Below are 14469 nucleotides of genomic sequence, written 5' to 3' on the forward strand. Positions count from 1 at the left end.
ACACCACACAAAGACAGAGACCCAGAAACAGTCACACTCTGAAGGGAAACAAAAAAGCAGGGGCACTGTCAGGGGATACCCTCTGGAGACATGAAGGGAACCAGACAAGCAGAGAGGGGAGGCAGGAGAGAGACATACTGCCAGTGACAGACAGATCAGAAGCAACTTTCGTGCCACAAAGGAACGTGAGTAGTTCAAGGGAATGAGGCGAAGTTGATCATCTCTGGGCCAGGCGTTGCCCATTTTGTACAAGGGGATACTGTGAGGTCAAGAAGTGATTACTCAAAGTCACGAAGGAAGTCAAGCCTAGATGTGGGGACAGAAATAAGAATCCTGTGCCCTGCCTTTGGGATCCCAGGGCAGTAAACTCTGGGCATGTGCACTCATGTGTGTGTGAGACGTGCTTTTAAACAATACTAACTTAAGTACCATATACATATTAGGCTCAACGCATGTTTGCAGAGGCTGGCAGGGCCTGGGCATGTCTGTGTTTGTCTTCAAATATGTGTTTGAGAACCTGTGTGTGCACAGGCAGGGGAATGTCCATTTGGTATATAATCCTGTGTAAGTATGGCTGTGTCTATGCATAGACAGTAAGCCCCACAGAGGCGGGAACTGTGTATCCCCTCTGGATCCCCATCACTAAGAAAGGCCTGGCACACAGTAGATACTCAATAGATATTCAAGAAGGAATGAATGAACAAAGTCACTTTGGGAACTCGGGGAGCTTAGGAAGGGCCTGATCATCACAGATAGAGACCATGAGCAGCCCAGCTTCCGGCAGGACCTGGGAAGAGGGGAGGTGCTCCATGGGTGGAGAGGTGGGAGCTCTGGTCATCTTTCCCTGCTGCCATGTCTCTTGCTAGGAGATGTCGGCCCAGTGGGCTGTGCTTTGTCCAGAGTGATGAGTTTCAAGACTTACTTCACACTGTTCTGTGGTGAAAAAAAGGAATGCGCTATCCATTTAAAAAATATGGGACGAGTAAGGGAGAGAAGGGCAGTGGTGGACAGAAATTCAAGATGGATGGATGGACAGAGACAGGTAGACATACTGACTAAACATAAACTCAATAAACGATTTATTTATAGACCAAAAGACAAATAGAGACACAGATAAATAGATGTACAGATAGACACACAGACTGATGTGGATCGTCTGGCAGGCAGACAGTCTCGAGGAATGACTGGCAGACCAACAGACAGGCAGACCAATCGATAGACAGCCGGATGGACAGCTGATTGCACAGAGCAGATGGATGTGTACCTCAGCATATAGAACGGGCCTACCCAACAGCCATGCCCCACACTCTGTCCTCCCTCCTTTCTGGTGGAACCACTCTTTTGTTTGGTGTTAGGAGACCGAGCGCTTTGGGGAAGGTTGAACCTCTTCCTTGCCCTAGAGGTAAATCTCAGTTTCTCCAGGAAAATCCTTGGAGAATTGATTTAGGAATGGATATATGATACAATTCTTATCATTGAAAGTCTTAAGGAGACTTTGGGGAAAATTCACCTCCAACTTATATAAAGACTCATGGATGAGCTGTGCCCACTTCTCTCCTTTACGATTTTGGACTTTGCTATGTGAAGTTGTCATGTACTGAGTTGAAACAGCCTTTTTGAAACACTGAGCTTCCTCTTGAGTCAAAAGCTGATTGCCAGGGATGACAGAGGACAGCTGGGAAAATCTGGGTGCCAAATGATGCCCCTGGGCCACATTAACCAATTTTGGAATCTCTCTGCTCCCAAACTTCTTGTTATGTGAGATAATATTTTTCTTATCATCAAAGCCACTTTTGATAGGGTCATCTGTCACTTGCAGCCAAAAGCATCCTAATTGTTTCACAAATCAATTGACAAGCTGGCAGACAAATGGTTAGGTAGCTCAAAAACAGGTAGAAAAACAAATGGGCAGATGAACAAAGACAGACAGGTAGTCAAACCTAGGACATGTAGATATCTGGCTAGACAAATGTAAGAGTAAAAAGAGAGAAATGAGTACATTAATGGATAGATAGAGATGGACAGAAGTAAACAGATAAAGTGGGCAGCAGACAGTTTGAACGGCCATCAGGCTCAGTGACCCCAGTGTTTATCACCTGTTAGTTACCTACCTACTTCCATTAACTATGTAATTTTATTTCTGGGGGAAAATTCTGTCTTTCTGCCCACCCCCCTCCCTCCCTTATCTCCCTTTTTCCCCATACTCTCTCCCATCTTGTCCCTATTCCCTCTTTTCCACTCTTTTTCTTGTTCCCCCATGTCCTCCCACCTCTGCTTTCTTCCCCCACCTCACCTGCTTCTGTCCTTAAAAGTCCCCATACTCATAGCTGACCCTCTGCCTCCCATGAGAAGTCACGTTACCTGTGTGACAGAGGCTGCCTCTGAGCTGGGCTAGGATTTGGGATGGTGAAGAAGCATGGGAACCATGGAAGGCAGAGAGCCAGTTTTCACTCCCACCCCACCCTCGGCCACCCCAGGTAGGATCTCTCCAAAATCTGACAACGAAGTCCTGGCTTAGGGTTCTTTTCCTGACTGTCCCTCCCCATCCCTGCCCGCTCCCTGAGTCCAAGAACCTGGGGTTAGGCCTTTGAAGTCTTCCTCTGAGATCTCTTCACTTTCCAGGTTTGAGGAAAGGGAGCAGACTCAGGACTTACTTTTTTGTTAAGGCAGGGAAATAGTGGCAAATATAAATGGCCGCAGGGAAGGGAGATCCACCAGGCTCCTCTACCCCAAACCTCCTTCTTTCCACCTTTTGTGTCCATCTCAGGTATTGGCCCCTTTCTGAGTCTCCTTTTAGTCTCTTCTTTCTTTTTTTTTTTTTTTTTTTTTTGTCTTTTGGGGGCCACACCTGTGGCATATGGAGGTTCCCAGGCTAGGGGTCAAATCAGAACTATAGGTGCTGGCCTACACCAGAGCCACAGCACCTCGGGATCTGAGCTGCATCTGCAACCTACACCACAGCTCATGGCAACGCTAGATCCTCAACTCACTGAGCAAGGCCAGGGGTCGAACCCTCATCTTTATGGATACTAGGCTGGTTCATTAACCACCATGTCATTAGCCATGACAGGATCTCCCTCAACAAATAATTCTTACCTGGCTCATCTCTGTGGAGGCACTAGCTCAATCCCCAGCCCAGTGCAGTGGGTTAGGGATCTGGTGTTGCTGCAGCTGTGGCATAGGTCAATCCCTGGACGAGGAATTTCCATATTCCACAGGGTGGCCAAAAAACAAAACAAACAAACAAAAAAGCAAACATACACACACAAATAATTCTTGAGCTGCTATGGTGTATAAGGTACTGCCTGGTGCTGCAGGAACCAAATGGGGAATAAGACAACTCCCTCTCCTGGAGGCACCTTTTCTTCTTCTTCCCTTTCTGCATCTCTCTGAGTATCTCTGTCTGTTAGTTAATGGATCAAGATACAATGTGGCCACTATATGCCACACTTAGGCTCTCTCTACTCCCGTCTTTCCACACCCGTCCCACCTGCACTCTCAGGCTCCAGTTCCCACTTGGGCTGCAGCCAGTGTGGCAGGCACTTTCCAAGAATAGGAGACCCAGGAGACTGACTCTGTGGTGCCCCCTTCTCCTTTCCCCCAGGATAACCATTCAGTCAGAGGACCAGGGAAGGGGGGGAGAGGACTTCATACAGATGCAGGGAGTGGGTGGTCCTCAGGGTATTCCCCTGTCAGAGCCCCTCCTCCTCATCTTTGCCCTTCATCTGCTGCTGCCTGATTATTCTTTCTGAAGCATTACTCTGAGCAAGTGCTCTATTGACCAAGACAATTCAGCATGGCATTCAGAACTCTCCACAGTGGGCTGCAACTTACCCCTTCCACCACTCTCACTCCCACCCCCCACAAGCCTTTCAGGACTGGCCACCTTCCTTGACAGGTCTGCAGTTTCCTGCTTTCCCACCAAACACATTCTATATCTTTTAAAGCCACATTCAGATGCTGCCTCTTCCAGGAAGCCTTCCCTGATTTCCCCCTGCAAGAGGCTCCAGTTGAGACCACAGGCACTAAATACATGCATGCATACTGACCTCCAACTTACAAATGTTGATTATATCACCAAGACATTCCACCACAATGCCTTGTGCTCTCTGCCCTGCTCTGGTCAGAGTCCCAGCTCCTCCAGGCCCAGAGATGGCCCATCCCCAAGACCTTTCATATTCTCAGTCCCACTCTTGCCAAGTATATTTTTTGGTTGATAGCCCTTCACCTGTTCCCTCAACTTCCCTTCTTATCTGCCCAGTGACCCTTCCTTCCTCCTCCTCTTCCTTCTCAACATCAACAAGCTTCCTTGAGAGCCTACTGGGTGTAGAATGTGCTCCTTCCACCCTCAGTGCATTGATCCAGAGCCAACTGCCTCGGTTATAATTCTGGCTCCACCTCATCCTAGCTGTGTGACCTCAGGCAAATTCCTTAATTTCTCTGTGCCACATTTCCTCATCGACAAGATGAGATTAATAGTGGTACCTACCTCACAGGATTGTTGATAGGATTGACTTGGAATTAGTAGGGTGCTTAGAACAGTGCCTGATACATAGTTTCACAACTCTATGAAAGTGAGAGTTCTGCTTCTGACTTTATTATGCTTCCGGCTTTAGGGATACAGAATTCTCAAGTTTAGAAGACAAGATCTATCAGCTACTGAGCAGCCCCTGTGTGCTGAGTGTCTTACATGTGGTGCCTCGATTAAAAACAAAACAATGGGAGTTCTTGTTGTGGCTCGGCAAGTTTGGAACCCACCCAGTATCCATGAGGATGCAGGTTCGATCCCTGGCCTCACTCATGGGTTAAGGATCTGGCATTGCCATGAGCTATGGTATAGATTGCAGGCACAGCTTGGATCTGGCATTGCTGTAGTGTAGGCTGGCAACTGTAGCTCTGATTCAACCCCTAGCCTGGGAACTCCTATGCCACGGTTATGGCCCTTAAGCAAAACAAAGAAATGAACAAACAACAACCTTGTGAGATAGGATTGTCACCACATCTGTTCCATGAACAAGGAAATGAGGCTTTAGGTAGCTGAAGTGACTCATACAGGGAAGACTTAGGAGTTGAACTCAGATTTAGTTGATTCCAAAGCTGTGCCTTTTCAAGACACTGTGCTATTTCTTTAATTCGAGGATCAAGAGTTCAGGATTTGAAGTTAACAATTCAAGGATGTGAGGTCTGAGGGAGGGGGTCCACATTATCTTGACTGAGAGCAGTTGGAGTATGAGTAACTTTTTTTCAGAGACGTCACAGTGTGTGATTGGGATTACAACCCACTGCCATATATCCCCACCCTCTGCCTTCTGAAATGAATGCTCTGGCCTCACAGTACGGGGTTTCCGGGGGGGGGGGGTTAGGGGGCAGGTGAGTACTGGAGGTCAGCAAGAGTCACCAAATTAATGGCCTGCCTAGGGTCAGGAAGTCCAGGGCCACCTGGAGATGAATTATCTGGTTAAGAAGCCATGACCAGGTGGATCAATGGAGGCAGAAGGTTTTGTCACTTACTGCCCTGCATTTAAAGAGCTGCACCCCTGGGGTTGGGGCTCCTGGGAACTGGTGCCTTTTTCCAGTAGTGCCCCAGCCCTGGGTCACTGAGTCCTCAGGGAGCCTAGCTGGGGAGACATGAGCACTGAGGGCTTCCCTAGGAAGCAGATTCAGAGATAGAGATTAATGTGCAGGGTGTTCAGAAGATCTTGGGATCAAAACTTAGGGAAGAAGAGGGAGGAATTGGGACTGGTCAAAGGCTGACCCTTTGGGTAACTCAGGGCCTGGAATGGCCGTTCAACTTTTCCCCAGGTTGGGGCCAGGGGTCTCAGCTTTTACACCCCTATTTGTTGCATCTTGGGACAAGAGTAGCCCCAGAAGTGGGAATGACTTTGGGTTGGACAGCTTTCTTCAGCTGAAGCCATTCTCCCACAGAGCTGATAGCTGAGGACTGTCTGCTAGCACCCCCAGTAACTGGGCTAAGTCCTTCATCAAAGGGGATCGGGCAGTACACAGTGTCTACCACAGGCAGCTACCTGAGCTGCAGAGGGCAGAGCAAGGCATCCACCTATGAGACAATTCTTTTAGAAGAATGAATAGGGGTTATAAGGCATAGAGAAAAGTCAGGAGGGGAAACATGTAGGGGAAGGGGAGCTTCTGGCTGAAAAAACAGCATGTACAAAAACCCAGAGGCAAAGCTGGCACAGGGAACTTGGATCTTATGATCTGTACCACTGTGCTAAAGAATTTGAGTTTTTGTATTAAGAGGATGGGGAGTCTTTAAGGGTTTTAGAACAATGTATAGCATAATTAAAATTTGTGTTTTAGGGGAGTTCTCATTGTTGATCAGTGGAAATGAACAGACTGGTATCCATGAGGATGCAGGTTCGATCCCTGGCCCCACTCAGTGGGTTAAGGATGTGGTATTACTGAGAGCTACAGTGTAGGTCACAGACGTGGCTTGGATCCAGCGTAGCTGTGACTGTGGCTGTGGCTCCAATTTGACCCTAGCCTGGGAACTTCCATATGCTGCACATGTGGCCCTAAATAAATAAATTTGCATTTTAGAATAATCTTGGCATGCAACGTACTATCTATGGTACTAAAAAATGACTTAACCTCTCAGTGCCTCAATTTATTCATCTGTAAAAGGGGATAATAATAGTACCTGTCTCTTTGAGTTGTTAAGAATGAAGTGACATAACATGGAGAGAACTGGCATGTGGCAACCCCTGGTGAAGATTAGCTGCTGTTATTAGCTGTTACAGGCTGGATTGGGATGAGCAGAGGCCAGGAGAAAGAGCTGGCTACTGCAGATATTCAAAAAAGATATGGTAAGGCCATAACTAGGACAGGCCGCAGAGGTGTAAAAGGAGAAACCAGTTTAAAAGCTTCTGAGAGGTAAAAGTCATAGGACTTAGTGATTGCTTGGAGGAACGAGGTGATGAAAAAGATGGCATTCACAATGACTCCAAGGTTTCTGGTTGGGTGAAAGATTCTGGGAAACACAAATGCATTTGGGGGAAGTGGTAAGCTCATGGTGGATGAGTCGAAATGGAGATTCTTAAGGAATTCAGCTGGAGATGCTGATAAGGTGTTCAGAATTGAGCTTTGAGAAAGGCTGGATGAGAAAAAAATTGTGGGGACTGTGTGAATGTGGTCAGGGGAGCCATGGCCCTGGATGAGGTCACTGGGGTGAGCACATGGAAAGGGATGAGTTGTGGGCTGTGGATGAAGTAGGGCAAACACCATCATTAAAGGGAGCTTGGGAGTGAGACAGAAGTGATCCCAGAGGAGCAGGAGAAAGAAGCAGATGCTGCTTCATGAAAGCCAAGGGAGGAAGGAGACCCCACATGTATCAGCCAATACAGGTCAGTGTCTCAGAGCTCCAAAGTGGCAAGGTCTGTTGAAGAGAGCAAGGGTTTCCTGGAGGTTGACCTTGAAGAGAGCATTTCATCAAAGTGGTAGGTGGAAGGCAAATTGTGATGGTTTGAAGAATAAAAATGAAGCTGAGGGCTGTACATCTCTGAGTGGACAGACCTATGGATGGAGAGAGCCACCAAAGTGCATGCCGGGACAGTCCAAATGCAGTCTTCCCAGATGACCTTTGCTTGTGCCCCTTCTCTCATGTTTCCATCATAGACTGACTCTACCTCTCATAGTTATCTCTGTCCCTGGCCTCCTCCTCTACCTACTGCAAGCTCCTTCAAGCTGGGATCCTCTTCCATGTTGGGGTCCTTCCCTGTACCAGATATATGGTGCCGACTGGACCTGCAGGTGATCAGCAGCTGTTTACGGAGTGAATGAATGATCTGAGGCGAGACCATGAAGCAAGTTTCCTGATGTGCAGACTGGTCAGTCACAGAGAAATAGTAAAACTATGCTCTGGAAGATGTGTGATGGAAAGAAGGATGGCTGAGAATATGAGGAGGCAGCAGTTCTTAACCTTTCCAGATACTGGATCCCTTGGAGATGCCAATGAAAATAATGAACATTTGCTCCAGGAAAAACATGCATCATGCATTCATATCCAGTCTGCGTATAATCTCAGGAGTCTCACACCTGGCACATCTGTGGATCTGTCCAGTGCTCCCATGGGTTTCAGTTCAGGAATGTGCTTCCAAATTGAGTCCTGCGACCTGAGGTATATCACTCCCTCGCTCTGGACCTCCGTTTCTTTTTATGTAAGATGAGGAATCATGAGAAGGAGGTGAAGAACATAAAGAAACGAACAACTTTGCAAGTCATTCGGTTTGAGTATTTTACATACCACACATATTCCATCCTGTTAGTGGGTAGAATGATCTCCATTTTGAAAACAAGAAAATAGAGACTCACTGCAAGAAACTTAGCAAAATAGACACATGAGTAATCGAAGGAGCTAGATTCTACCCAGACCTGTTCAACTCCAAATCCTGGGCTCCTCCCTGCAACTGTGCTGCCTTCCAGGTGTACTATTATTAATGTCTGCCTGCCCAGTCCTGGCATGATTAATGCACTAATTTCTGGACAGCACTTATGCAGATATGTTAACCTCAATGGTATCCTCGGTATTGATCACCCCCTATCTCAAAATACCTTCCTTGGCATCTGTTAGTCCTTCCTTGCTTCTTTCACCTGCTTCTCCTTTTCCTTCTGTTTCCTGAGGATAGGTTTTTTCTAGTCCCCACCTCTTGCTTTCTGTTTTTTACACCCTAAATCCTGTCATCCTACAATTTCAGCGATGACCTTCGAGCGGGTGACTCTCAAATCTATACTCCAGTCCAGAGCCTTATTTCAACCACCTGATGGAAAGTTTATCACCTAAGTCATGTGTCTCAGACATTGCCATGCATCAGAATCGCCTGCAGTATTTGTTGAAACACAAATTTCGGGGCACACTCCCACTGTTTCTGATTCGGCAGGCCTGGGGTGGAGTCTGAGAATGTTTTTTACAGCACTATTCAAGGTATATTTGACATACAATAAACTGCACAAACCTAAAGTGAACAATTGGATAAGTTTTGACAGGTGAATACCCTCATGAAACCAGCACCACAACCAAGATAATGACCATATCTCTATCTGCAAAAGGCTCCTTGTTTCCCTTTATAATCCCTTCTTTCTCTCTCCTCAATCTCTATTCTCATCCCCAGGCAACCGTTAACCTATTTGTGTCACTATAGATTAGTTTGCATTTTCTAGAGTTTTGCGTAAATAGAATCATAAAATATGTACTCTTTTTTATTTCTGGCTTATTTCACTCATCATAATTATTTTGTTGCATGTATCAGGAGCTCATTCCTTTTTCTTACTGAGTAGTAGTCTGCTGTATGAATGTATAGCAGTTTGTCTCTCCATTCACTAGTTGATAGACATTTGGTTTTCTAGTTTGGGGCTATTACAAATAAAGCTGCTGAGAATATTTGCATAAAAATCTTTGTGCATTTATTTCTCTTGGAAGTGAAATGGCTGGGTCATATGGTAAGTGTATGTTTGACTTTTTAAGGAACTGCCAGACTATTTTTCAAATTGGTCACACTGTTTTACACAGCTACATGCGGTGTATGAGAATTTCATTTGATCCACATCTTTGTCAGTGTCTGGTATGATCAGTCTTTTTAATCTTAGTCTTCCAGTGGGTATGTAGTGGTACCTCACTGTAGTTTTAATTTGTATTTCTTTAATAACTAATGATATTGAGCAGCATTTCAGGTGCATGTTTTCCATCTATTTATCTTCTTGGGTTAAATGTTTGGATCTTTTTCTTTTTTTCCTTCTCTTTGGCTGCACCTAAGGCATGTGGAAGTTCCCAGGCTAGGGATCAAACTCATGCCACAGCAACCCAAGCTGTAGCAGTGATGACGCCAGATCCTTAATCCACTGAGCCACAAGGGAACTCCCTCTTTTGCTTATTTTGTTTGTTTTGTTTTTTGTCTTTTCTAGGGCTGCATCTGCGGCATATGGAGGTTCCTAGGCTAGGGGTCCAATCAGAGCTGTAGCCACCAGCCTGTGCCAGAACCACAGCAATGCGTGATCTGAGCTGAATCTGCATCCTACACCACAGCTCACAGCAACGCAGGATCCTTAACCCACTGAGCAAGGCCAGGAATCGAACCTGCAACCTCATGGTTCCTAGTTGGATTTGTTAACCACTGAGCTACAACGGGAACTCCTCTTTTGCTTATCTTAAACATTAAATTGTTGTCTTTTTACTGTTGGGCCATTAGTTATTCTTTATATATTCTAGAACACATGTGCTTTGTCACTGTATGTTTTACAAATAATTTCTCTCATATATATATATATTTCTTTTTCATTCTTTAAACAATATCTTTTGAAGAGCAAACTTGATGAAGTCTTATTTTTTGTTTTTAAAAATTATTTGCACTTTTTTGAAGAAAGCTTTGCCAAACCCAAGATCACTAATATTTTCCCCTGCATCTTCTTATAGAAATTTAAAGGTTTTAGCTCTTTTATTAGGTCTGTGAGACTTAATTATGTGGTGTGAGGTAAAGATCAAGGTTGGTTATGTATGTATGTATGTATTTTTTATTTATTGCATATGGCTATCCAAATATTCAAGCATCATTTGTTGAAAAGATTCTGTTTTCCTCCATTGAATTTTGGTGTTTTTGCCCAAAATCAATTGAGCATTAATGCATGGGCTTATTTCTGGACTCTGTATTCTGCTTCATTGATCTATTTTTCTATCTTTATACCAGTGGCACACTGTATTGCTGTATCTTGATAAGTCTTGAAATCAGGTAATGTAAGCCTTCCATCTTTGTTCTTTTTCAAAGGTGTTTTCACTTTTCTAGGACTGTTATGTTTCCATATGCATTTTAGATCCATTTGTCAATATCTGCAAATAAAAAACCTGCTGGGATATTGAAATGCTTTTTGTCTATAGATCAATTTGGTGAGTATTGACAGCTTAACAATATTGAGTCTTCCATTATGGACCTAATATTTATTTATTTGGGTTTTCTTTAATTTCGCTGAGCAATATTTTATAGTTTTCAGAGTATAGCCTTGCATATCTTTGGTCAACTTAGGCCCTAAGTAATATTTTTGATGGTACTATAAGATTTTCTATTTCCTGTTGTTTATTGCTAGTTTATAGAAATACAATATATGTTTGTTAAAACAGATTGGTAGGCCTCAGCTCCACAGTTTCTGATTCAGTAGGTCTGGTATATGGTCCCAGAATTTGCATTTCTAACAAGTTCCAAGGTGATGCTAATGCTGTTTGTCTGGGGACCACACTCTGAGAACTGTTGACATAAGTTTTATGCCTGAACCTATTGTTCCAAACCAAGCTCATCACCTGGACCCAGTTAAGTTCTTCTTCTGACCTCCCTCTTGGATGCGGAATTGGCCCCACATCCAATTCCAAGTCCATTGTCAACGGTTTGAATTTCCCTCTGCAAAAGTAATCTGTGGTTTATTTTAACTCTCACATCCAATCAACTGCCATAATATACTCCTGAAATATGTCTCTGCTCTGTCATCTTCACTTTTCCTTTCATATCTTCATCACTTTCCTCCTTGCCCAGTGAAGTCGCCTTCTAACTGGATCTCTCTTTCTCTAGTCTTATTTTACTACAGTCTGTTCTACATACTCCCAGACCAATCTTTGAAGTCAGCAACTAGAATTATGCCAGGCTCCTGCTAAATAATCCCCTATAGGGTTTCATTGCCAGATGAATTAAGTCCAAACCCCTTACTCTGATGTTGCAGAGACTTCCAGTTGCCTATTTGATATTCATTCTCCTTTTACCTCTAGCAGTAGAAACCACATCTTATCCAGGAGAGCAATATGCCCAGAGTTTTAAAACTTATATTTCTTGGTATCCTTGCAAATAAATGGTCATGTGATTAAATTCTGACCAAAAAGATGTGAATGCAAATTGTTGGTGCCACTTCCAGAAAGGTTCCATAAAGAGGGAAGATAGCTGGACAGAGTCTATGTCATCCCTTACTTTTTTCCCCATGTCTGGAATGCTAGAGCTTCAGGAGCCATCTTGGACCATGAGACAACTTTAAAGATGAAAACACTTGCTTATGATAGAAGGAGACAGGGTCCCTGGTGGCAGTAGAGCTGCCATACCAATCTCAGATCACCAAACTCTGAAGTTATTTAACTAAGAAAAAAATAAGGCCTTATGAGTTTAAACTACTATAATTTGACTGCTTGTGGTCAACCCTAACCCTGACTGATATACCTGATGTTCAAAGCTCTCCAAATATTAGCCCCAACATACTTTCCAGTCACCTCTCTTTCTAACCCCTACAAATACACCACGTTCTAGTCAAACCATACTATTTTCTTTTTTTTAAGGGTAGTTTGTACCTTCCTTCTCTGTTCCTCTGCTCATCTTATGCTCTTCCTCCATGTCTGCTTATTGAAGTCAAGCTCAGATATGCCCTCCTCCATGAAATCCCTTCTTTTTTTTTTTTTTTTTTTTTTTTTTTTTTGTCTTTTTGCTATTTCTTTGGGCCACTCCCGAGGCATATGGAGGTTCCCAGGCTAGGGGTCGAATCGGAGCTGTAGCCACTGGCCTACGCCAGAGCCACATCAACGCGGGATCCGAGCCGCATCTGCAACCTACACCGCAGCTCACGGTAACGCCAGATCCTTAACCCACTGAGCAAGGGCAGGGACCGAACCCGTAACCTCATGGTTCCTAGTCGGATTTGTTAACCACTGCGCCATGACGGGAACTCCGAAATCCCTTCTTCATTCTTCCATCCAAATGTGATTTCTCTCTCTTCTGAACTCTCAGAATATTCTAATTGTATCCTTCTTGGCACTTCGAGTTTGCCCCAAATTATCATTACTTAGATGGCTATCATGCTAGATTATAAGCTCCCACATGGTTCTAAGCACAGGGTTATTATTCAACAAAGATTTGCTGAGGAAATTCATGAATAAATAAAGCAATGAATGAGTGAAAACAAATAGTAAATATTATATTCCCTCTTCATTCCATGCAACATCCATCTCATTCCCTTCATGAGGTTGAAAATGTTCCCACAATTGATCAAGGAGATAGGCAGTGGGCATGAAGTAAGCCAGAAGGCCTCCTCTGTCTAGAGAGGACAAGGCTAAGGGAGAATTATTACACTTGGCCCAGTCTGCCTTGTAATAATGACAACAACACCAACTAATATTTACTAAGTACTTGCTATGTGTTGACACTACGCAAAGTGATTTACATGTACTATTTCATTTAATCCACTAAGAGCCTATGAGATCAGTGCTAATCTATGCCATATTTTACAAGTGTGGAGACTGAGGTTCAGAGAGGTTAACTCATTTATTCAGGGTCACAGAGCTTAGAAGTGGCAGAGCTGGAATTGGGATCAGTCCTATCTAATTCCAAACCATGCTTCTAACTATGTTCCAGACTAAACAGGACATGGTTGTCTATCCTACTAAGTGGTAAGGTGCTGGTATATAGGAGCCAGGATTTATGTATTTCTGCCACCCTACAGTGTCTATGCAGTGTCTGCTATGTCCTGAAGGCTTAGCTAATTGATTGGCATCAAAACTATTGGAGTTCCCTGGTAGCCTAGCAGGTTAAGGATCTGGCATCATCTCTGCTGTAGCCTGAGTCAGTGCTGTGGCCTGGGTTTGATCTGTGGTATGGAAACTTCTGAGTGCCATTGACATGGCAAAAAAAACCCCAAAGTTATTAAAAAAAAAAAAAAAAAGGAGGTTTCTATCCGAGAAATACTTTCCCCTATTTCTTCCATTAATTACAACTAAAAACCCTGGACACAATGCATAAAAGAAACATCAGAAAACTCTGGAAGGTAGAGGGAAGAAGGCAGACCAGCTATGGAATTTGAAACCCAAGGAACAACATGGTGGTGAGTTCCTAGTGTTTTCTTTTTGTTTCACCTCACATATCTCAGACCTGGAGATAGAGAAGCCAGCAACCCAGAAGCATCAATAAGTATGGATTCTCGGAGTTCCCATCGTGGCTCAGTGGTTAAGGAATCTGACTAGGAACCATGAGGTTGCGGGTTTGATCCCTGGCCTCGCTCAGTGGGTTAAGGATCTGGCGTTGCCATGAGCTGTGGCGTAGGTGGCAGACGTGGCTCAGATCTGGCATTGCTGTGGCTGTGGCCTAGGCCAGCAGCTACAGCTCCGACTGGACCCCTAGCCTGGGAACCTCCATATGCTGTGGGTGCGGCCCTAGAAAATAGACACAAAGACCAAAAAAAAAGAAAGTATGGATTTAAAAAAAAAAAGTTCAGTGAAAGCCTGCTCTTTCATCAAAGGACTGGGAAAGGAGCAGACTAGCAACACAGCTTTTAGACAATACCTGCTCAACTCCAGCTGAGTGCCACAGAAAAACCTGTGACCCCACTCCCACCCATGCCTGCAAGTAGACTTCTACTTTCACCAGTCTGTAAAGAGGCATCCCCCCCACCTGCAGGATGGTGTCAGAGAAGGCTAAGAAGGGAGCCTGGATGTTCATACCCACT

The sequence above is a fragment of the Sus scrofa genome, chromosome 14, assembly GCF_054392235.1.
Source record: "Sus scrofa isolate SSC_HxYL_T2T_F1_AM1 chromosome 14, Sscrofa_HxYL_maternal_Yorkshire_Landrace_v2.0, whole genome shotgun sequence".
Classification (NCBI taxonomy): Eukaryota; Metazoa; Chordata; class Mammalia; order Artiodactyla; family Suidae; genus Sus; species Sus scrofa.